The sequence below is a fragment of the Pollicipes pollicipes genome, unplaced genomic scaffold (assembly GCF_011947565.3).
Source record: "Pollicipes pollicipes isolate AB1234 unplaced genomic scaffold, Ppol_2.1 Scaffold_4219;HRSCAF=4965_pilon_pilon_pilon, whole genome shotgun sequence".
Lineage (NCBI taxonomy): Eukaryota > Metazoa > Arthropoda > Thecostraca > Pollicipedomorpha > Pollicipedidae > Pollicipes > Pollicipes pollicipes.
Genome location: NW_023596448.1, coordinates 26,090,061 through 26,111,880, shown reverse-complemented (window position 1 = coordinate 26,111,880; position 21,820 = coordinate 26,090,061). Strand labels below are relative to the sequence as shown.

General features: G+C 50.3%; 1 long non-coding RNA gene across 2 annotated transcripts; it reads left to right on the top strand.

Annotated features, from left to right (window-relative positions):
- The first annotated feature begins 3,486 nt into the window (after positions 1-3,486).
- LOC119095905 (uncharacterized) lies at positions 3,487-5,547 on the top strand. Of its 2 annotated transcripts, none has more exons than XR_005093947.1 (3): positions 3,487-3,513; positions 3,980-4,098; positions 5,456-5,547. It is a non-coding gene; the product is annotated as an uncharacterized LOC119095905 (long non-coding RNA). The 2 variants fall into 2 exon arrangements; XR_005093948.1 differs by lacking the exon at positions 3,487-3,513 and adding an exon at positions 3,572-3,742.
- Positions 5,548-21,820: the final 16,273 nt, after the last annotated feature.

Below are 21,820 nucleotides of genomic sequence, written 5' to 3'. Positions count from 1 at the left end.
TTTCCTATGTGCTCCTGTTGGGTCATGTTCCTACTACATGTGCAGGAGCCAAGGTGCGTTTCTGTCACGTACGAACCGCGGCTAAGACTTGCTCTCGCTGATTCGTGCTCTTTGCAATATGTGCTCTGGCTGTGATGCTACCTGTGAAACACGCTCCGAGCGTTTTGTGCAGAAAGCGCTCCGGGAAGTGAGTAGCGCCAAGCTTAGATGCGCTCCAAGAGTGAACTACGGTAATTACCAGAGCTTTGGTTACTTCCACCGTCTGGTAGCCGGGCCCGGCGCGGCTGAGTCATTGTGCTGCGCCGTCCGTAGCCGTAAACGCGCTCATGATGGACTCAAGCCTCTGGCTCAAATGCAAGACACAATCTGTGCTATTCTGGCGTGCGGCAAACATGGCATAATGCATTAAAAACATAACGATGGGGACAGTAGTTTGCCGTAGCTGTTTGAAAAATATCGGCATGGTAGAGGGCTCTGGCACCGTAACATCTGGATTTCCTTTAAACCCGGATTTCGAAGGTCAGGGAGACGTCTCTCCGACCAGCGCAACAAAATTTTTGCCATCCTATTTTGAATGAAATCTGGGCTTTCCTCCAAATCCCTGTTTCAGAGGCTATTGAAACTCTCACTTTCAGCCACCTAAACAAAATTCTCAATCCAGCTTAGTTTCAGATTTTCTTACGAACATTTGGGATTCCTCACGGCAGGCAGCATCCTCTCGGTCAGTTTTGGACTACATCGAGGCATAGGACGATAGCAGCAATGAAGATAAATCGTCTGAACAGAATTCGAAGCATGTGCGTCGCACGCGACATTCACCAAGAGTGGTTCCTTGCTGCCGAGCCAAGAACGACCAGTGAAGGGAAGCACGCTAGCATGTAAAACAGTTTTCAGTGCCTCTTGGGGCTCTTCATCGTATGCACCGCGATTCCTCGCCGTTTTAGCGGTACACCATGAATAAAGGTCAAGACAGGTCGAATGTTTAATGGTGTGGCTACTTGTCTGTGAAACCTGCTGTGGAAAGCTAGGAAAACAGCAAAATGTCTTTTTGAAATAAATCAAAATATATCATTGTGAAAATATCTTATGCACCGCGACTGGTGTCACTTCCAAGATGCAAGAGCTTTCTGAAGCCCCTGCTGTAACTCGGATTTACCAGCAAGCTCCTGCTGTAACTCGGAGTTATCAACAATGGAAACGCCACTCTCAACAGGATGGGGAAATCCAGCTCAAATCTATTGATGCCATGCCCCGTCTGTTTACGTCGGTTTTCGGCGATGATGTTCTGCGAGATGATGAGGACGTTCCAGAATGTTTTCCTAAATTGGTAGCAAACCAACTGCAACACAACCGCGCCGGGTGCCAGTCCCAGAGCATGCGCTTTGTTTGGCCCGATTTGCATGGGAGGAGGAGGAGGCGGCGAGTTGTAGCGAAACGGTGATGACAGAAGGTCTTAATACATTTCTGCCTGGTGAAATAGACCGGTCACAAAATTATCTAATAACCCGGGACGGCAAAACCCGGTTCAAGCACCCGTCATTACGCAAAATTTTCTAGCTTAGAGGGCGCTTATGTTTGAGGTACTTGAGAAGAGTGCCCTGTCCTCAATACCACCTAAACAAAAGGCTCCAAACACAATCTATAACAGAGCACCTATCACGTTGTTACTAAAACGGTCAGTTGCGTATTTCGAGCAAACAAGGCCATCATGGACAGCATTTTGTTTACTTCACCAGCACATCGTCCAGACTGTCTGGGGCAGGCCCCACCGCTGCCCATGCTCAGCTGATTCTACTCACACTTGGCTTGGTGCAGGTTATCTACCCACCCATCTACTGGTTTTTGAAGGTTTTAGTCGGCTCATACCTTGAAACTGCCGCACATCAAGATTGTAAGTGTCTTGGAAGTTGAAGGTCATACCACGAGCTTCCTCTCAGGGTCAGGGCATGCCACGAAACCCTCTCCCAAGGTCAGGTCATGCCACGAAGCCTTCTCCCAGGATCATGACGGGCGACGTCATCTACTCAAATGCCTCTTATTACCTCTTAGGAGTAAATTGTATTGATGTTTTGACTTAAGGGGGCCTGGTTGGATCTCTGCCTTGCTGGGCCCGATTTTGCTTTTCAACCGTAACATTAGAATGCATTTTAGAGCGTGATATAACGTCAGGTCCTATACGGCTCCATCCATGGCGCATCAGCGGAAGAGTCAGCTGGGGATCTCGCCATCATGGGCGTCCGTGCGACATGACTGCGTGGTCACTGGGACTTCACGCGCGCACGACGGCTACTGAGGCTATACAGCGACGCTTGCTTCTCACCCTGACATGAAGGGCGGGCACCGCGGGGAATCAAACTCCGCGCATTTGGTTTCTCAGATCCGCGGCTTAACCACTACACTACCGGTAATACGCGGATTGATTACGAAGATGAGTTCAGCAAAATAACTGAAATTGTCGGGTGTTGTGAAATCTTGGTCCCAGGACTGACTGGATTGCTTACCTGATCTAAAACATCTTGCATTTTGCTATACATATAGACAAAATCTGGACGAGCGGTGATGCTTGCGGAGTCTCTGGAAACTCATGTTTAAACCGAAATATGTGATGCGTGCCAGTCACTTACAAATGTCCTGTTTTCTTTTACATAAGCTGCACATGGTGATAAATGGCGAGCAACGTCGGATTGCAGTTCTGAAATGAGGGTTCATAAATTCAGACTGTCCTGCACAATGGCCCTGTAAACGTTGCTGTAATCCGGGATGGGAACCATGAATGAAAACATAGTCCAATACTGCAAACTAAACGTGCCGGTTTGTAAGCGAAGCGTGCATTCGTAAATGCATGAAAACTAAACCGCTGGTGGATAACAGACAACCCATCTCGCAGTCAGCGGACTGTACATTGCACTGCTAGCAGTTGTAGCTGGAAGCGTTGCATGGATTTACGTCATCTGCCGAGCGCCTTAAGACCAGCTTAGGCAACTGCCCGAAGCATTTTGACGTCACCTCCACATGTGTCCTAGAGAGAACAACAAACACCACGTGACCTGGACAGCTCGCACTTCTCGCCACCCGCTGTGTTGGCTGTCGGCTTATCGGCGCTTCAGGAATAGATTTCAACACCGCGCGTCGGTTTTGCAACCGGCTCTAAATCACGCCCGATGTGCCGCACATCGCGGCGCAACTATCCGCGTGGCACCTCGCACAATCGGAGCGACGGAATTCCCCTTGCTTCGCCCCCCCCCCCTCCCTTACGGCGTTTAAAACGCGGAAACCCGCCCGTCACGCCAGCGTCGGCTTCTAAGAATCCTCGGTCCGAGTATCTTCCAGCACCGAGGCGGCGCTCGCCAAACCGCCCCTCCGTCCGCCGCCGAGAAACCGGCCGGCGCTCTCGGGATGGAAATCCCCCAGCGGCCAGCGGAAAATCCAGACGGTACAACCGGGACGGCGGCGGCGGGCTGAGCTGCGGCCGCTCATAAGCCAGCAGGCGCGCGCGGCAGCAGGAGCGACCGGGTGAGTAGCGCGTGCCGGCGGCGGTGGCGCGGGCAGGGGCGCGGCGAACGGTGGACGGCGGCTGGAGGTGCGGAAGAAGGCGATGGTCGAAACTAGGGCAGAGCTGTCCACGAAGATGTGTTTGCACCTTTGGGAAACAGACCTGTTTTGACCTTGTCGACAGATGCCGAGGACTGAGCGTTCGCTCCCTCCAGTGCCCCTTTCCTTCGTACAGTGTTATGGTGAACAGGTGAACCTCATAGCTGCCTGGAAGCCATGAGAAGTGGGTTGGGTCACAGCAAATGTGTAGTGACAAATGAAACCACAGTGAGGTCATTTGGACAAATTCTGCAGACCCTAATCACCGACGACGAAGGTGGTTCTCGATATTCTCGTTTTTGCGGTCTCTTCAGACATGCTGACTGGGGGATGGTTCCCACGTCGCCTGACCTGGCGGTTGGACTGATGGGCGCCTCTCTTGTTTCAGTGAGGAGTGGAGCCCTGACGTAGCCTCTCGCACGTGCCCGCCAGGCCATCATCATGAAGACCGGTGTCGCACTGATCTTCCTGGCCGCTCTGATGACCGTGCGTGCCGACGGACCTGAGGTAAACCGTCCTGCCCCTTGCACGTCACGTGATCCACAGCTCGGTCACGTCAGGTCATGCTGAGCAGCGATCAAACCCAGGACAGCTCGACAGACGTGCTTCCAGTTTGAGTATTCAACATTGAGTACTTCCAATAGCTTGATACGATGCTGTTGGTATAAAAAACTATACCGAACAGTGTACTGATCGGTTTTCGTCATCGTGCCTTATTTCCGACGTAACGAAGGAGCACATGACCCAAGAGTGGGTCTGTTCGGTCATTTTGACCCCCTTGCTTTGTCCAATCCTCGAGATTCCTCCATAATGACCAGTCATTTCCCCTAGCGACAATTGTTAACATTATCGGACAGGCTTGCGGTAAGCAGCCAGTGGGGGGGGGGGGGGAGGGAGTCGCGCACTCGGGACTCGGCCCGCTTCCTTAGATTCACATATTTCTTAGATATATGGATATATTTTTAGATATTGTATATTTATTTGTTTTTTTAGATATCAGATATTTCTTTATTTTTTATATATTTGATATTTACTTATTTTTAGATATTAGGTATATTTCTTAGATATATAATATCACCATAGATGGCTCCCGGCAGAAACCTGAAAGTCGCCGTGATGCGTCATCACAGTGTTCCCCACCCCTTGTGGAAAATGTTTGCTGCACGCTAGGCTAGTCTGCGACTGCGAAGTTTGCCGATGGCTTTGTTCGGTTGGTCACATTTACGGGCCAGTGTATTTTCACATGAGGTCTGATTGGGCTTTAGGCATCGGCCGTGGTTCGGACAATAAGGCGTAAAACAGCTTGCAAGACCCGAACCCCTAGGATCTCAATCACGGTCTATGCGCGAACTTGCATTGCACGTTGAATTCCTCCGACATTATTTGGCAAAATGCCAACCTAAACGGCTTCCCTTCTGAATGGAAATTGGCCGGGGTGGGGGACGCGCAGCCACTGGACTGTGCAGCCACTGGACTGCTGCAGCAACTGGACGTGCAATCCACGAGACGTGCAGCCACTGGGACGTGCATCCACTGGACGTGCAGCACACAGTGTTTCCTTTTGGGTACCTGCTTCCTCGTTTACTAAATGAGCTTGTGTTACCTCAGTACTGTTTTACAATGCACGTCCTTCTATATTCTTCATTGGAAGTACAAACACAGGTCAGATTGTTGCGACCAATGACTCTGATCCCGTGTTATCCTCTCAAAACAGTCAGTCAGATCTTGAATAATCATTGGCTGACAAGAGCGCTGCTCATGGCTTGGACAATCCAGTGCAAACGGCATTGACATGAGGTAGTCTGTTTGCAAGAAACGCTGAAACAACGGAATGAGAAAAACTAAGAAACGCACGCCCTTTCAGATCGGAGGAACTGCTGGCGGAACTGTCGGATCTTTCCAAAACCCTTTTACGAACATTTTGAACACTGAATGCCAATGCTGTAACCTTCCACAAAGCCGCGACCTGGTTCGTAACAAGCGGAACTGCAATCGGCTTCTCCTCGGGCTTGGTGTGGTAAGCACATTGCCGACGGCTTCTTCAATTGCGCTGCGGTTTATCAGGGGGTGAGGGACCGGGAGACAGAGCGAGAGAGGAGAGAGAGAGAGAGAGAGAGAGAGAGAGAGAGAGAGAGAGAGAGAGAGAGAGAGAGAGAGAGGAGAGGAGAGATGAGAGAGAGAGAGAGAGAGAGAGAGATGAGAGAGAGAGAGAGAGAGCGGATGAGTGAACAGGAAGACGAGCGAAGAGATAACGATAGTGACGGGAAAGACGTGAGCGAGGATGGGGAGGATAGAGCGAATGATTGATAACTAATAGTGGAACAGGGAAAGACGTGAGCGAGGATGGGGAATATAGAGCGGATGAGCGCAAGGTCCGTGGTGATGATTAAGCCTGAAAACGGTGTTGCAAAGAAATCGATAATATTGGGTTACTGTCTTTGCAGCATAGGAGCTTATAGACAGGCATTGCTCACCGCCCGGTTGCCTCTTGTTTTGTACCATGCTATAGCATATTGTGCCATAGGAACATCTATACAGCTCAAAAGTGCCAGTGAATCAGATCACCCTATGCTAAACGAATGCAAGCGCAATAATGTGTGCTAGTGCTGGTCTGCATCGTCCTTCTCGAATCCTATGATGAAACTCACGCTGCTGTACTTTTACAGGTCGAAGGGGAAGGTGTCAGCACAAGCGATCTGAACACCTTCGGACACACAGACTTCAACTCGCGCCCATTGGGGTAGAGACACGATACCCTGTATGCTGCGATGAAGACATTGCCTTGGTTTACAACCTTGAGGTTTTCGGGAATGTATCTTGCGTCCACAGACGTGGGTGAAACCTCTGAGTAATTCACCAATAAAATGATTTAAATGGACCATGCTGTGCTGTCTTGTAAACGAACGAATACAGACTATAGTGTATGCTATTTTTCAGTGTAGTTCTGAGCTGGAACTTACATTTTGTCTGCTTCTGCTTGTTTATGTATTTTTTCGTTAGTATCGTTCCGATTGCCCTTACAAATATTCCCCCCTTGCAAATCCCACTCTGCATGGTGACTGAGATGCGATATGCAAGGTGGACCGTCAGCGATGGGGCAGCAGGTCGCGTGCGTGCGTGCAGTTGGCGCTGGAAGAGCAGCTTAGGGGCCGGTTGACGAGGTTATTAAAGGGCGAGACGTTTGGGCGGGATCGCAGCAGGTGGCGTGGCGAGACTTCAGCTCACGCTTAAGTCGCATCCGTCCCTCTTATCCTCTGTTTCGCTTCATCCTGCATCCTCGCGACAACCCGCCTGTCCGGGGCAGGCTGCATGCGTCAGCCACGGGTGGGCCGAGAGCCCCGTGGGAACGGGGGCCCCGGCCGGGCACCCGCGCATGCGCGGGTTAAAGCTCGGCGGTTGGCTCCCCGAGGTTCATGCACATCCGTCCCATCGCTAGCCACTTTCCTTCATCCCATAGCCCTGAAATGATCATGTCTGGTCGAAAGGGCGCTAATCCAAAAACCAATCACGCTAAGTGCTAAAAGCATATCCGGGGCAGGGAGAAAGCCTAGTGGAAAGTCCGGCGGGGCGGCGTCTCCCACTGCTCGTGTTCGCGCCACGCCGGGGCCAAAGGGCCGCCAGAGGACGACCAAGAGCTGCCCACGCAGAGCAGAGCGGCAGACCAGAGCGAAGCAAGCTAACACGCCGTCAGCCCCGCGGGCAGGTTCGAAGTTGAAACCCTAGCCCGCACCCGAGCCGTAGCTAACCAGTGCGGTGCTAACCGCCGTGCGAATCCAATGTCAGGCATCTTCCCGGGGCATGCTAACGCTCGTCATCCGGGACACAGGGCCCCGGATGGCGAGCACTGAAATGCGCGTGCAATTGCGTCAAGAAATAGCGCGTGCACAACCGGACCTGACGACAGCCACCAATGACAACGAGCAAAGCTCATGGCCGGAGCTTGCGAGGAAGGGCTTGTGCAACACAACCTGTGGGGCGTCGCGTTCGGGGGGCAAGCACTCACTCCACGGGCGCGGCATACGCACTCGAATAGCAGAGGCACTGCAGTCTGCTCTCTGTTTCTATCGCTCTCTTCGCCTCTCCACCCTCCCTGCATGCCCCTCTTGCCCTTATCTGCTTCACTGGTCATGACGCGAATTTGGTGCGAACACGCTACGGTGTTACTGCCAGTTTCAAGAGGACTTACCAGATAGGATGGGATTGCCACGGCCTGGATGGGGATGAGCCCGCGTGCCAAGGTCACCGTTCGGGTCCCGCATCGTGATCCTCTGAAGGTCACAGAGGGGAACTAAGGCCATTAGGACGATTGCGCAGGGAAGTTGTATTGGGTGCATGTCAACTGCTGTTGTGTGCATAGGTGAGTAAACGTGGAGTTGATTTTAACACGTTAGGCGCTTGAGCAAGTCGGGACACAGATCAGTTACTTTTATAACCTGCACTAGTCTTCGTGCGATATCATCATTGCAAAGACGAATCTTGCAAGTTGGAAACATAGCAGTTTTTTTGCGATGCACGCAGATCGTGATGTAAATCTCCTATAAGGACGCACATTGCAAACTTATTCAAGCGTGTATTTCGGCTAAGTTATTGTACCACTGCTACTAGTCTTTACAAAAAACTGTGCTCAGGAATGGCGTACTTTTTTATTCGATGTGTCGCTGCGTTTTTCAGTGTCAGAGAGTCCCAACCACCGCAAGAGGTCTCTGTTATCCGGGGTCTCGTCCGTGTCCCTGTTGAGCACATCTTTCTCTGACCGACTCGGGCCCCCTGTTGACGCAGAATACCTTGTTCGGCGCTGTGGACCCCTGAACAATACAGGGGCCCAGCATTGTTGCAGGTCCCCCGAACAATGCAAACAGCGGGCCCAGCCGTGTTCTTGCTTGCGCAATGGGCCTCAGAGCTCAGACGGCCGCGGAGCCAGCTGTTCGGTGTGGATGGTCTCTGGCCGAAACAGAGGAATGTTCTCTCTCATGGGTCCCTAATCGGTGCAGAAGACTCTTTAACTGACATTCAGAATCACGGCTCCGCGGGCGGGGTCCTGAATGTGACATACAAAATAGACGCGCCCGGTATGTTCAGTTTGGGCCACGGTGGAACCTGGCGATGGCGCGCACCACGCTCCCCGAGCCGGTGAAGCCGACGCGCTGCGCGCCCAGCCCGATGGCATACGTGACGCGGCTCGAGTCATCGCATGATAGTCATATTCTGGAGTCATCGTAGGCATCTCGAGCTCGTCGTGTTCCGGCTTCAGCTGCTTCACGATCCGCCAGTAGGACGTGGGCTTCGAGGCGGCTGCGCGCTTATTTACCGTGGAGGGTTGACGCCCCTTTGGGCCGTTTACCCTCCCAATCGGGCCCTTGATTTTTGGTCTCAAAAGCCCTTCGGCCTCTATTTGGGGCCCCTCAAACACCGCTCCTGGCTGACTCGGGTCACTTACCGCCACGCAGCCCCTGTTAGGCACTGTAGCTCCCGACCGACACAGGGCGCTTCATTATGTCAGGGATCCCGAACTTTACAAATCGCGGGCCCGGACTTGTTCCTTCTTGAGAAATGGGTCTCAATAGCTTAGGCGTACGGATAGAGAACTGCAATAAGAGGGAGGCAAAAGAAATTCTCCGACTGACATTTAAGGTCATGACGCTACGGTTGGGGGCGGGGAGGGGGCAGGGTCCGAGTACAATTGGCTCTTGATCTTTGGTCCCGTGTAGCCCTCGGCCCCTCCTAGCCTTCTCAAACAAAGTTCGTGGCCGACTAGCGGCCACCAGCCGGGATATGAACCCTTTTATGCATTGTGAAGACCGATAACGTGGCCACAAACATGTTTCAAAGACCCAAACCAATGCAAATCGTGGCCCGGGTCTTGCTCCTGCTTGGAAAATGGGCCCCCAGAGTTCGTACTGACAGGGAGCCAACTGTTCAGTGTTAGTGGTCCCTGGCCGAGCTAGACACCCGTATTGTCTCAGGGGTCCTCAAACGGTACAAGAGAACCTGGAACTGATATTTCAAGTCACAACCCTACGGGGCACCATTCTCTACGTGACCTACAACCAATTCTTCGGGCCATTTTACTCTCTAACCGGGCCTTTAATAGTCGGTTCCGGTGGGCCGCCCGGGCTCCTCTTCGGGCCTCATCGAACACTGCCCTTGGTCGCCTCGGGGTCACTTGCCAGCACAATACCCTAGGTTAGGTGATGTGAGCCCATGGCGGATATATCGTCACTGGCACGGCGCCGACTGTTCGGCGCTGGTGTTTCATGACCGAAAAAGAGACCCGCATTGTCCCACGGTGTTCCCAACCGGCGCAAGAGGCCCTCTGACTGACGCTTGATGGCCCGGCCCTGACTTCGTGCCCTCCAATCAGGCACTGGATCATCAGTCCCGAGGGACTCTTCGGCTGCTCTGCGGACCCCTCGAACACTGCCCCAGGCCGACGCTGAGCTCCTTGTCGATAGCGGACACCTGTTAGGCACTGTGGTCCCCTGGCTGACACAGGAGCCACTCATTGACTTACGGTTCCAACCAATGTAAATCGCGGATCCCTCCCTGTCGTTGCTTGGGAATTGGGCCCTGAGTCCCGGACCAGACCCTGGAGTATAATCTGGTGACGAGTCTTTCGCGTGTTAGTCATAAGGGCTCTACCATAGTAGGGAGTTCCGCGAAGTAGGCTTGATGAGGATGAGCGGGAAAGAAACTAGCGCCAAATACACTAAAAAGCATGATAATTCCCGGCTTTGACCCAATCTGCAATCAGTGACGTTATGGAAGTTGGATGCCCCCAAAACAGAAAGAAGAGAAAAATGCAGACCTGGTCTAAAACGTTCGCTTGCTCTGCCTCAGCAAAAGATATTGTCGTTAGACACCATTATGATTTTGTTTAGCGTGGATCGTCCAACCCAGGTTTTGACAATCGACGAAGAGCCGATGCTATGTGGCTTCAGACGTTGTTTGACTACACGGCTTCGGGAGCAAGAGTATAACTGAGTTGATTTGCGCTTTTAATAATGTCTGCCATGAAAGTCCCCGCTGATTGCCACAAGGCGGGGTGCAGGCGCATCACTCCCACTAGGCACGCTCGACACGGCTTGCGCTGATGGTCATGGTCGAATGATTACCGCTATCGGTTTGGTCGGCTGGTATCGATCGTCGGGTCTTTGTAACTCTTTCATCGAATATTCTGAAGACACAAGGCTTGTGAAGCTGAAAAGAAGGTCGACACATTTCAGGGGTTCCTCCGAATGTAGACGGCTAGGAGCTTTTTTTCTCTCCATCGGACGTCGTAGCAACACAACGCAACTTGCTGACGTCTGTATAACTTAAACATCGCTGAATAGAGCCGAAAACCTCCAAAACGCTCCAACAATATTACAACCCTAGACTACAGTCGACTATAGACATAAATCGTGTAGTTAAAAACATGCAGCATACAGAAAAAAGAAAAACTGAAGTAAACACAGAACGACCGCGGAGCTTTAGAAGTGTGACTGACTCAGTCAGGCGAACTTAACTGAGCATGATATCGCAATCTTTATTTTATTTGGTTCTTTTACATGTGAAACAATTAGTAAGAGCGTTCCTTGAATATTGCATAATTTGAGCTTCTCTGTGAAATGTCCTACATGAACTTGGGCTCTAGAAGGTGGGGGGGGGGGCAACCTCGCAGTTAGGGGGGGGGGCGGATTTAGGATGCGGAAGGCAATAGCCCACCCAAAAGAATACAAATCGACACCTGTGGTTATGCAAGTGAGTGTGCCAACATGGGTCATTTCCCGATTAGTGATAGCTCATTCTGAGCCTAAAATCGGGCTCATCCCCATCCCCATGCTGGGCCTAGGATCGGATCATCCCCTCCCAGATCTTTGCAGGCCTGGGGGGGATGATCTTGAGAAGTGTTCTCAAGTCTAAGAGCAAAAACTGATCCCTTGCAGAACTGACCTGTGCAAATCTGGGCCTTAAAACATGACGCTTACCAGACCTGACGTGGGCCATTTCTGAGCATAACCGGACGTAGGTCAATTCCGGGCCTTGACACGCGCTCAGGTGGGGGTCAAATGGCCCCCCGAAGGTTTTTCCAGAATGTTTTCCGAACGACACGGCGTAGCCGCGCCAAATTTTGCATAGCTGTAAATAATGGAATAGCGAATCGCTTGGCATAAAAAATTTAGATGTACTGTGTAAGGTCGCTGACTTATGGCAGGTCAAATTCAGGCTATGGTTTCAGCAAGGTCAATTTCTGGAGAGTTGTTCAATCTGATGCAACAACGGAGTGCTAGACGAAGCCATATATCTCTGAGATGCTTTCCTAGCCAACACAAAAGTTGAATGAACAAATTACATTGACCTAAGGTCAAGTATGAAGGTCAGACCGACCAGGGTCGGAAAAAACCCTGTTTTATTACTATAGGGCTTGCTGCATGGGATAGTTTCTGGTGCTCATTTCGAATCTGTTGACAGCAGGAGCCGCATTATACATCTTCCATGGACTTCTCAGAGGACAGAATAGGCCATTGACATAAAATGACTCAGGTCAACATTTTGTCTCTTTTTATTAACATACCGCCTAACATTATCTTTTTCGCTTATTCAAATGCAAAACTCATGGCAATCTTGTTTGATTTTAGTCACCATGGCCTTAAAGACGTCAAGCAAGGATGAGCATATCACCTTTTGCTTAGAAACGGTTATCTAGGCTCTGGGGGCACTTTGGAGACCAACCTGGAATTTGACCTTGTTTGACCTTATTTGACCCGAAAGTCATGACCTAGGAGCTTGAAACTGTGACCTAAGTGAGATCGCGCACAGATCAATACACCCTGTAAATTTGATAATTCTAGCTTTCTTACTTCTAGATATCTCAGCGGGGTCAAATTGACCGCCACCCGAGCGAAAGGTGTCCAGCCGGCCACCTGGGCGCGTGTCAAAGGTGAGAGGTGCCTTTTCGGCGAGTGAGCTGCTTGCTTTGTCAGCCTAAAATGAATGGTCCTCTGAATAAGAGTGGCTCTTTCGAGTTTACTACGACCCGTCCCAGACCCGAGAGGGCCCTTTCTGAACCTACCATGTGCCCCTTCCTGACCGAAAACGGGCGCTTTCTGAGTTTACAATGAACCTTTCCTGATCGGAGATGTGTCATCTCCAGGACTTAACTTACATGGGCGTTGCTTATCTGGAAATGGGCTCTCCTCAGGCCTGAGAAGGGCCCGTCGTAAGCTGAAGACGGGGCGCACGCCAGAAGGAAGGGGGGAGGGGGCACCGATGCACACGTGTCCCCTTTGGTCCAGACGGGGCCCGAGGGCTCCTCAGGACCGACGATCAGGGGCCCGACTAGGGGGCCCGAGGAGTTGGCCAGAGGCCGCATCAAGGGATCCCGACCTGCAAATGTACGTCAGAGGGTCTACTGCGCCGATTTGGAGCCCCTGGGGACAATGAGGGCCCGCCAGTCACCCGCGACCACGAATTTTTAGCAGCCTGCCCCGCTGCGGCCCAGGGCCGCTTTCTAAATCCGGGACCATCATGGGCCCCGCGATAGTCAGTCAGAGGACCCTTTGCATTGGTCGGGGTCCCTGAGGCAATGAGGGACCGCTGTATTGGTCAAGGGGGCCACAGTGCGCCTGACGAGGTACGCTATGTCGGCAGGGTCCCCGAGTCGGCCATGGTTCCGCTTTCTGAATAGGAACAGGAACGTGACCCCGAATATCAGGGAGCCTCCTAAGTTGACCGAACCAGCTGATAATGAAAGGAGATAGGATAGATGACAGGGAAGAGTTTAGGAGGACCTTATTTCAGTTCAGTTCTGACACAGGGTCCTTTCATCTGACAGTGAAAGGACCCTGTATCAGATGCGGGCCCAAGAACGAACGTGGCCCCGGACCTCCATCCCATTTCGGTCAGCGGTGCGATAAACCGAATTGGAGTCGTCTGTCAATTTTTGGACCCCCGTACCAGTAAGCGATCCTTCGGTGTCAATGAGGCCTCTGCGTCGACCCGGTATCAACTGTCCGGTCTAAGGGCCTTCTCCATCAGGAAGAGGACCGATGCATGATGCACAGTTCTGCGGCCTTTCTGATCGACCAAGGAGCCCCGGCCACCCTGTCTCCGAAATAATAGCCTGCAAGTGCCCTGGGTGGTGGGCTAGAACGGAGATTCCCTTCAACCTTTGACCGGGAAAGACAATGGGGCCCCTGGTGTTATGCTTGCAGGGCTCCCTGTCCGCGAAAGTGAATGGGTCTCCGTAGTGTTTAATCCACTGAGCCCCTCAACGAACTCATTCATCGGCAGGATGATACGTGATGAAAGCCATCAAAATGAACCCTCGCCCCCCCCCCCCGAATAAAATGGGTCAAATTTTGTGATTTTTTGGAGCGTCCTTTCACCGGGAGCCCTTCTACCAAGCTGTGTGTCGCTCCCTCCCCTTCTTGCAAAAACTTTGACCGCTCCCTTGATACACGATGGAGCTTGTATGATCTGAGATAGGCTCTTTTTGGGCTGAAGTGCTCAGATGGCCCCTTTTCAGACCAGATGTGTCCTCTTTCTTAGTCTAAAACGCGTCATTTCACGACCTCAAAAGGGCCCTTCTTGAGTCTACGATGAGCCTTTCCAGACCTGAAAGGACAATGGGTCCACTTTGGTCACTTCACTGGTGAATTATCAGGCGTTTAACACGCTCCCGGGTGGCCGGTTGGATATCCTTCCCTCGGGTGGGGGTCAATTTGACCCACCTGAGATCTCAGGACATAAGAAAGCTATAGACATCAAGTTCACAGGGTGTATTTACTTATACGTGAACTCACTTAGGTCAAAGTTTGAGTTTTCTAGGTCATGACCTTTAGGTCAAATAAGGTCAAAAAGGTAAATTTCCAGGTTCGTCTCCAAAGGGCCCCTGGAACCTAGATAACTGCTCTAAGCAGGTCACATACTCATTTAAGGCCAGTGATATTGCTTTGACTTTTTTAAGGTTATGGTGACTAAAATCATGCATAATTGGTTGAGATTTGCATCTGAACATGCTATGAAGATTACGCTAGGCAGTATGTTTCTAAGAACATAACGTTGACGTGGGTCATTTTTGGTCAGTGACCTATTCCGACATTTAAGAAGCCCGTGGAAGGTGCTTAATGCAGTTCCTGTTTTCAATAAAGTTGACATGAGCGTTAGACACTACCCCATACAGCAAGCCATTAGGACAATAAAAAACGTTGGTTTTGACCTTTGTCCAACCTTCATACCTGACGCTAGGTCAATGCAATCCGTTAATTCAATTTTTATGTTGCCTAACAAAGTGTCTCAAAGATGTATGGCTTCGCCCACTCCGTTGTTGAATCAGACTGGACGATTCACTAGAGATTGCTTTCGCTGAAACCATGGCCTCATTTTAACCTGTCATAGGTCAGCTACCTTACAAGATGCATCTAATTTTTTGATGTCAGACAATCCGATATTCAATTTTTAACAGCTATGCAAAATTTGGTGCGGTTGCGCCGCGCCGCTTAAAAACCATTCTGGAAAACCTTCGGAGCGAGTCAGCTTGATCCCCACTCGGGCGCGACGCACATATAGACGTAAGATGCATTCCGGAGAATCTCAAGGTAATAAGACAAGGCAACGTGTATTTGGATTATTTTAGCAAAATGAGGGTGAGTTGATTCACTGGCAATTTTTCAATGCAATGATGTTTATAAAGCGCAATGTGCTACAGAATGGCGCAAAGAACAGGCAAAATGGCGGTGGTCAATGCTGGTTCGTAGCTTGCCATGCTGCAAGGGCACTGACCCAATTTTACTAATTTCTTTGTGTAATACTGCATACAACCAAGGATGGCAACGTTATTTTTCCACGAATATTTGTGCGAACATATCATTAATATTCAGCAATGTCACAAGAATATAAGATATTGTTATCGAGAGTGTCCCACATTTGAAGCTTAGCTCAGAGACATGCCCATGTGCACCCTCAGAACCTACCATGTACGTTAACAGCACATGGTGCAAATCTTTCACTAAGAGGATATTGTACGCATGTTTAGCCTAAATTCTTTGCTCCAAATTGTGTAGTGAATATTTTAAAAGACCACTACTCTTCTTTTGGGTGATATTGACGTTTGTCAGACAACGTCCGCCAATATCAATTGCAACGGAAGGGTGCATAGGTGGGTGGATGAATATTTTTTTTCGGGTTGTTCTCAACGGCATGCAATGGCTAGATTTCAAGGTATTGCATGATAAGCGTAGAAAATCATTTGCTTCACGCCGCAGCATCTGACCAAAGACAGCAATCAAAGGCTGTAAATTAGCGTCAAAATGAACAAATGAGGGAATAGAAACGCGAAGAACGAAATCTTTTTGTTTTGCATGTGTTATGTTTTATTGGTACCAGTATTGGTACCAGCGTTCAGTACGTATTTGTATCTAGTTTATTTTAAACTCTGCAAGCGAGAAACTGGATAGGGTCAGCTATAACAGGAAGAAACAGGAAGCACTGTATTAAGCATGTGCAGAAATTAAAAGCATCATGATGTGCTGTTGACATGATGGGCGTAAATGTGGTTTACTGAGTTTAGTAAATTTGCTTGCATTGCTATTTTATTCATTTCGTTTTGCTGATGCAGTACATCAGCGTGTATGGTTCACTAGGCCACAAAGCACGCTGGATGGTTATCAATCTGCTTGAGCCAGCGGCGCACATCCGAAAAGTGTGAAAAATGTTACCGAGATGTTAACATTTTCTTGCATAACATGCCAGGACTCAACTACACCAAGATTAGGTGCTTCAGCTTTTAAAGTAAATAAAGTTAGCATTGGTGTTCGTTCAAACGAGGAAGCCAGCTTTCAGTTTATATTGCATACTTATCAGTAGCCGCGCAACGGGGGGGGGGGGGGGGAGGGACGGGGAGACAGCGTGGGAAAACTGCACCCAATCTTCTGAGATGAGGGCGAAGCTATCTTTTTGCCCCTTTTCATAATTTCAGGTGGCCCGGGGGGGGGGGGGGCTCTCGGGCACGTGACATTATTTGCATATTGTGCTACGAAAGCAAGCGTAGAGGTTCCATGTCTGGTCTGTAAAAAAAACACTAAAAAAAACACAATTTCTCTACTCAGTGAATATGCTCCTAACTACTTCATTGTTTGAATATGCCATCGTACCGTGCACAATATTGACTGATAGCCAATTGACGGCCGTTGTGCCTGGAAATATGCTCACGAACGCCAGATATGAAAGACTAAGCCGTTGTGTTTTTTCGGCCTCGATTGCCGCATGGCTTATGGAGTGGCAGGATTTGGATCACATTATTGTGACGTCATGAATGCCAGGGTGGCATTGAAATACTCTCCTCGAAACACTCTCCCCATTTTTGCGGACGTGTAGCCCAGAATCCACAGAGGCTTAGGTCTTAAGAAGGGCAGGTTTGTGAACTGCACCAAAAGTTTGCTAGGATGGCTATTCCAGCTCAAAACCGCATACGAGTGTGGAGGCCCCCTTTACGAGGCTCCCTGTCATTTGGGATCGTGCTCCTGTCTCTGCGCAGAAAACGGAAACCTGGCCGACTCGAAGCCCTTGCCGACATGGGGTCTCCGGTCAGGCGTATCGCGGCTCCCTGATCAACACAGCGGCCCCCCCCCCCCCCCCCATTGTCTCAGGGATTCCGACTTCTGCACAGAGTCCTCTGACTGACAGTCGCGGGCCCCAGCATGGTCGCGGGTTTGGGAATGAGCCCTAGGCTGACACGAGGCCCACTGTTCGACATTGGTGGTCGCGGATCGACTGATCGGCCCTCATTGACCCCAGGTGACCCAGATCACAGCGAGAGGCCCTCTGATGGCCATTTGTGGGCAGGGTTCCCTGAATAAAGCCTGGTCTATCCTTTTCACCCCCTAGTCGTGCCCCTGATCGTAGGTCTCAATGAGCCCTAAGGGCCCGTCTGCCATAAATGGGAAACATATGTGCCCCCGGTGCTCCCTGCCGCCCGCAGCACGCTTGAAATTGGACTGACACCGTCTCAGATCTGAAGGGAGCCCATTTCGAGAAAAGCAGCGCCCGTGTAAGTTTAGGCCTGGCAAAACCCATCTCCGATCAGGAATGGCTCGTCGTAGGCCCAATAAGTGCCCGCTTTCGGTTAGAAAGGGGCCCATCGTAGGCTCACCAAGAGCCTTCTCAGGTCTGGAGAGTTATACGGTAGACTCAAGAGAGCTCTTGTTAATCAGGAGACTACCCATTTTTGTCCGATAAAGCAAGTATCTCATATGGCGAAAAGGCACCCATCATGCATCACCTATCATATCACCTATCATTTAGGCCGAGGATGGCCAACGTCTGGTAAGCCCAGAAATGGCCTTTGTTAGGTCTGGAAAGTGTCATTTATTTTATGTCCAAAAAAGGGACGGGTCAAGAGGGGCGCAAAAACTATGCTCAAATTGGGGGGGGGGGCTCTAAAATGGCAAAACGGGCCCTCTAAATTCGGTAGTGAGCCCCCTACAAGTCCGAATGGGCCGTTTACAGATATGTTGGGTGCAAAATTTGAACGGACCCGTGGCAAAATTCAGAGTGTAACCTGCCACTGGCGTAGCCAATCACGAGATGCCCATCCTCACCCAAGCGTTATTCTCGCTTGATAAGGCAGGAACCATTCCTACTTGACCACGGCTTAAGACCTTCTTCTGTATCACACCCGCAGCCCCCCCCCCCCCCCCCCCCCCCCCCAGAGAGGCGGCGGTTGCGACCTTATTAAGATATCCTGGTTGTGCCCCTTGTCACAAAATACCACGGAACGCTCTTTAACTTCACAGTTACCGTTCAGTTGACCCACTGATCAGAGTTTCAAAGGTGATATTTTACTTACTGCACACTGTGCAAAATTCATACTCACGGCACATGCTTATGGAAAAGCTGGGAAGGTTGTTCGGGAGAACAGCTTAAACTAATATTACAGCACAATGGCGAGATGAAGATACGAAATTCGGAGTCCAGTCTCATCAACATCACATCAATGCACCCTAAAACAGAGTACATCCAATCAAGTGGTTGAGCTACGACAATACTGTACCTGGCAAACCGCTCGAGAATACATTATTCACCGATAACGTTCAAACCCGCCACCTGACAGGAAGCAATTTTGCAGAAGATGATTCAGAGCCCAGCGGAACTTTTATTCCTAACTTTCACTTGCATTCAAAGAAATTCCAGGGCACTTTCCACTCACGAGCGATGTTAAGAAACACGTATGAAGATTCACCTGTTATCACCTGTTATAACCTGTTATCACCCGAGGTTATCGTGATGGGGCGGGGTATTGCTCTGATGAAACGCTAGCAAGCGTTAACCATACGCCATGTACAGTGTACTGAACACGATGTCGAGTGGCGTCTTGTCTGTTTTCTTTCCGACCCTTATGAGGTGTTTTGAGAGAATGGCGTCATGAACGCAGCAGTGGGACGTTAGACATAGACGCATGCAAGCTCTCAAATAATTAGCTCGAAGCACCAATAGCAAATGCTTTGCCTACATGTCGCAACGGCCGACTATGCGTGCCCTAAACGAGAGATGGCTGCTTCGGTTCCCGTGACGCTGGGTTCGAGTCCCGCAGCCCGCGCGGCGGTTCCACACTGCTACATGAACGGAGCCATGAATCATGAATATATGCTCACAGCACATATAAATATACACCGCTGTACTCAAAATTGAATACGAAACACGCCTGTTTAGTTTGTTTCCTGTCGCCACTAGACATGGTCTTGTACCCACGGGTGTTTTCTGCTAAGATCTGTCTTCATCAATTTGAAAACGCCAGGGGTTTGCATCGACCCGTGGCGCCGGCCTCATTAGCTCATGCGTTTGTATCATCCGCACCATGGCTGACAGCTATCACTGACTGCTTTTATTCGCACCGTAATAACTGACAGCCATCATCCGCACCATGATAACTGACAGCTATCATCCGCACCATGATAGCTGACAGGTCTGCCGTGATAATCGCATCGCTCGCTCAAGGTCACATCGGAAGTATTGCAGCACGTCAATGTAGAAAAGACCTGCCGAGTCCCACGCAATATCCGACGCACCGTTTTCTTGTCACCACTCCCTGATAACATTGCTAGTGAAACGTGCCTGTTTATCGCACAAAAGTCGAACCGTACATAATAAACATCACTTTGCAGCGTACTTAACATCAAACGACTTGCTGGCATACAAGCTCAAATGATAAAGATGAAAATGAGCCATCAGCTGTTATCCACCGAAAAAAGTGCAATCAAAAGGCAACAAAAACACCATAAATCCAGCGTACTGCCGGAACACCGTTTTCCACAACCTAGACGCCGCCAGCGAGTGGTTGCCACAGGGGTGTAGTTTCTTTTTCGGTCGTGGGCTTCAGCCCCCACCTCTCAACGCTGAGAGCAAGTGAGCCAAACTCGAGAAGAACCTAGTTTTGTGTATTTTAGAGGTAGGTGTAGTCAATGTTCTCGTTTAGCCCCCCCCCCCCCCCCCCTCCCCAATCATTTCGCGAAACACTAGCCCCGGTTCGCCACAACGGCAGCTCGGCTCCGTATAGTATTAGCCCTTGTGTCCGACGAGTGTTGGCTTGGGGATGTTGATCACCTGGCCGATGGACAAGGCCTGCTGCACGCCCACCTTTTGCTTCTCCAACGGACCGTTCACCTGCCGGTAATCGAGTACGTGTCACAACAAGCACAATATGTTCGCATTTATGTATGCGGTAATTTTTACGCAGTGATTTTTCATTGGGTGAGGTGGTGTGCTTGTGGCCTGAGTTCTTGTTGGTGATTGTGACGATCCTGTGTTAAGCGTACGCTCCCAAAAAGGAGCACTGCTTGCCCATGGACACAATCAAAGGAAGAACCACTATAGGCACACACCATCATGCAAGCGCATGGCCATGACGCCTAAATTATCATGACTGAATCAGAACTGTCAAACGTAAAGGGAAGCTCTTTAAAAATCAATGCACACCAAAAGCCTCAGCCTCAATAAATGAACCGACGTCGTGCTGATTGAACGCTGCTTATTACTTTCTGCGAGGTTTGAGGCAGCGGGGTTCGCCAACCACGGTGACGCCGAGGCACACACGAGGAGTCACGCCCTCCTCAGAAAGGTTCAGAGCTCCACTTCCCTGCACGCCGCCACCTGTGGCGCTACTCACCTGGAGGTCCGCCGCGAATGCCGTTCCACCGAGGAAGTTCAGTCCGCCCTGGTTGCCGGAGGACTCCAGAGTGACGACCGCGTTTGTGTTTCGCAGTTCACTGTCACCCTGGGGCTGTTGGCAAAACCATGACACGTGCAGACAAGGGTGAGCAGAACAGCGAGAGGCCATGTAGATGTAAACAAAACGACGGCACGTGCAGACGGTGCGTGCATGGCACGTATGCAGGCGGAAAAGCGGGCAAGGCGGTGGCGACCGAACAGCCTGTCGTTCAGGGCTGCTATCGGTATGAAATAAGTTTGGTAGCCGTCTGCCTTTCGGCTTTATTTTGTAGAATATAGGGCATGCAAAGTTGCCCATGCACTATAGTTTTGCTTAAAATGCGTGTTAAGAATCACTGGCTCGCCGGATGACCCCAAACGCGAAGGCTGACCATGCAACTTGATCTTCGTACCGTACGAAACGAAAAGATGTACAAGAATATGCAAGATAGAACCACATGGAGCTGTTTGAGACATTGCGAACTAAGTAACAAGACGAAAGCAGGAACCGCTTGACAAGAAGTTGAAACGAAATGCTTTTGCAAATGGCGGCTCAAGGTCTAAAGCCCAAGTCTGTCACGAGCCAGCATAGATTTGTTAGCGAGTTCGGGTGCCAAGGTAAAAGGTACTAATAATCACTTAACAATCTTACGTCATTCAGCAAACTTATTGAATAATCTTACCATAGGCGCACTGACGACCAGGCCAACGAGGCAGCAGAAGAAAGCCACCGTCACCTGCATGACTCTAAGTGTGTATGTGGGAGCTCCTAAATCTGCGGTCTGTGAAGGAACATGTCGAGTTCAGTAAGCTCAAGGTTAGTAACACCAACATCGATGAGCCAACAACCCAAATGGCCAAAGACATTGGCCCACTGTACATTGCAGTAGGTTCATGGATCCGAGTTTGACGAGAACAGCACATGTCTCGGTGTCCTCCATGTTATTCTGCACCATCGTGTTTTATCTTCTCGATCACACCTACGCATATTTTCTTGAGCTTAATTTGCTAAGTTCTCTGATACGTTTTGAATTATAACAATGGA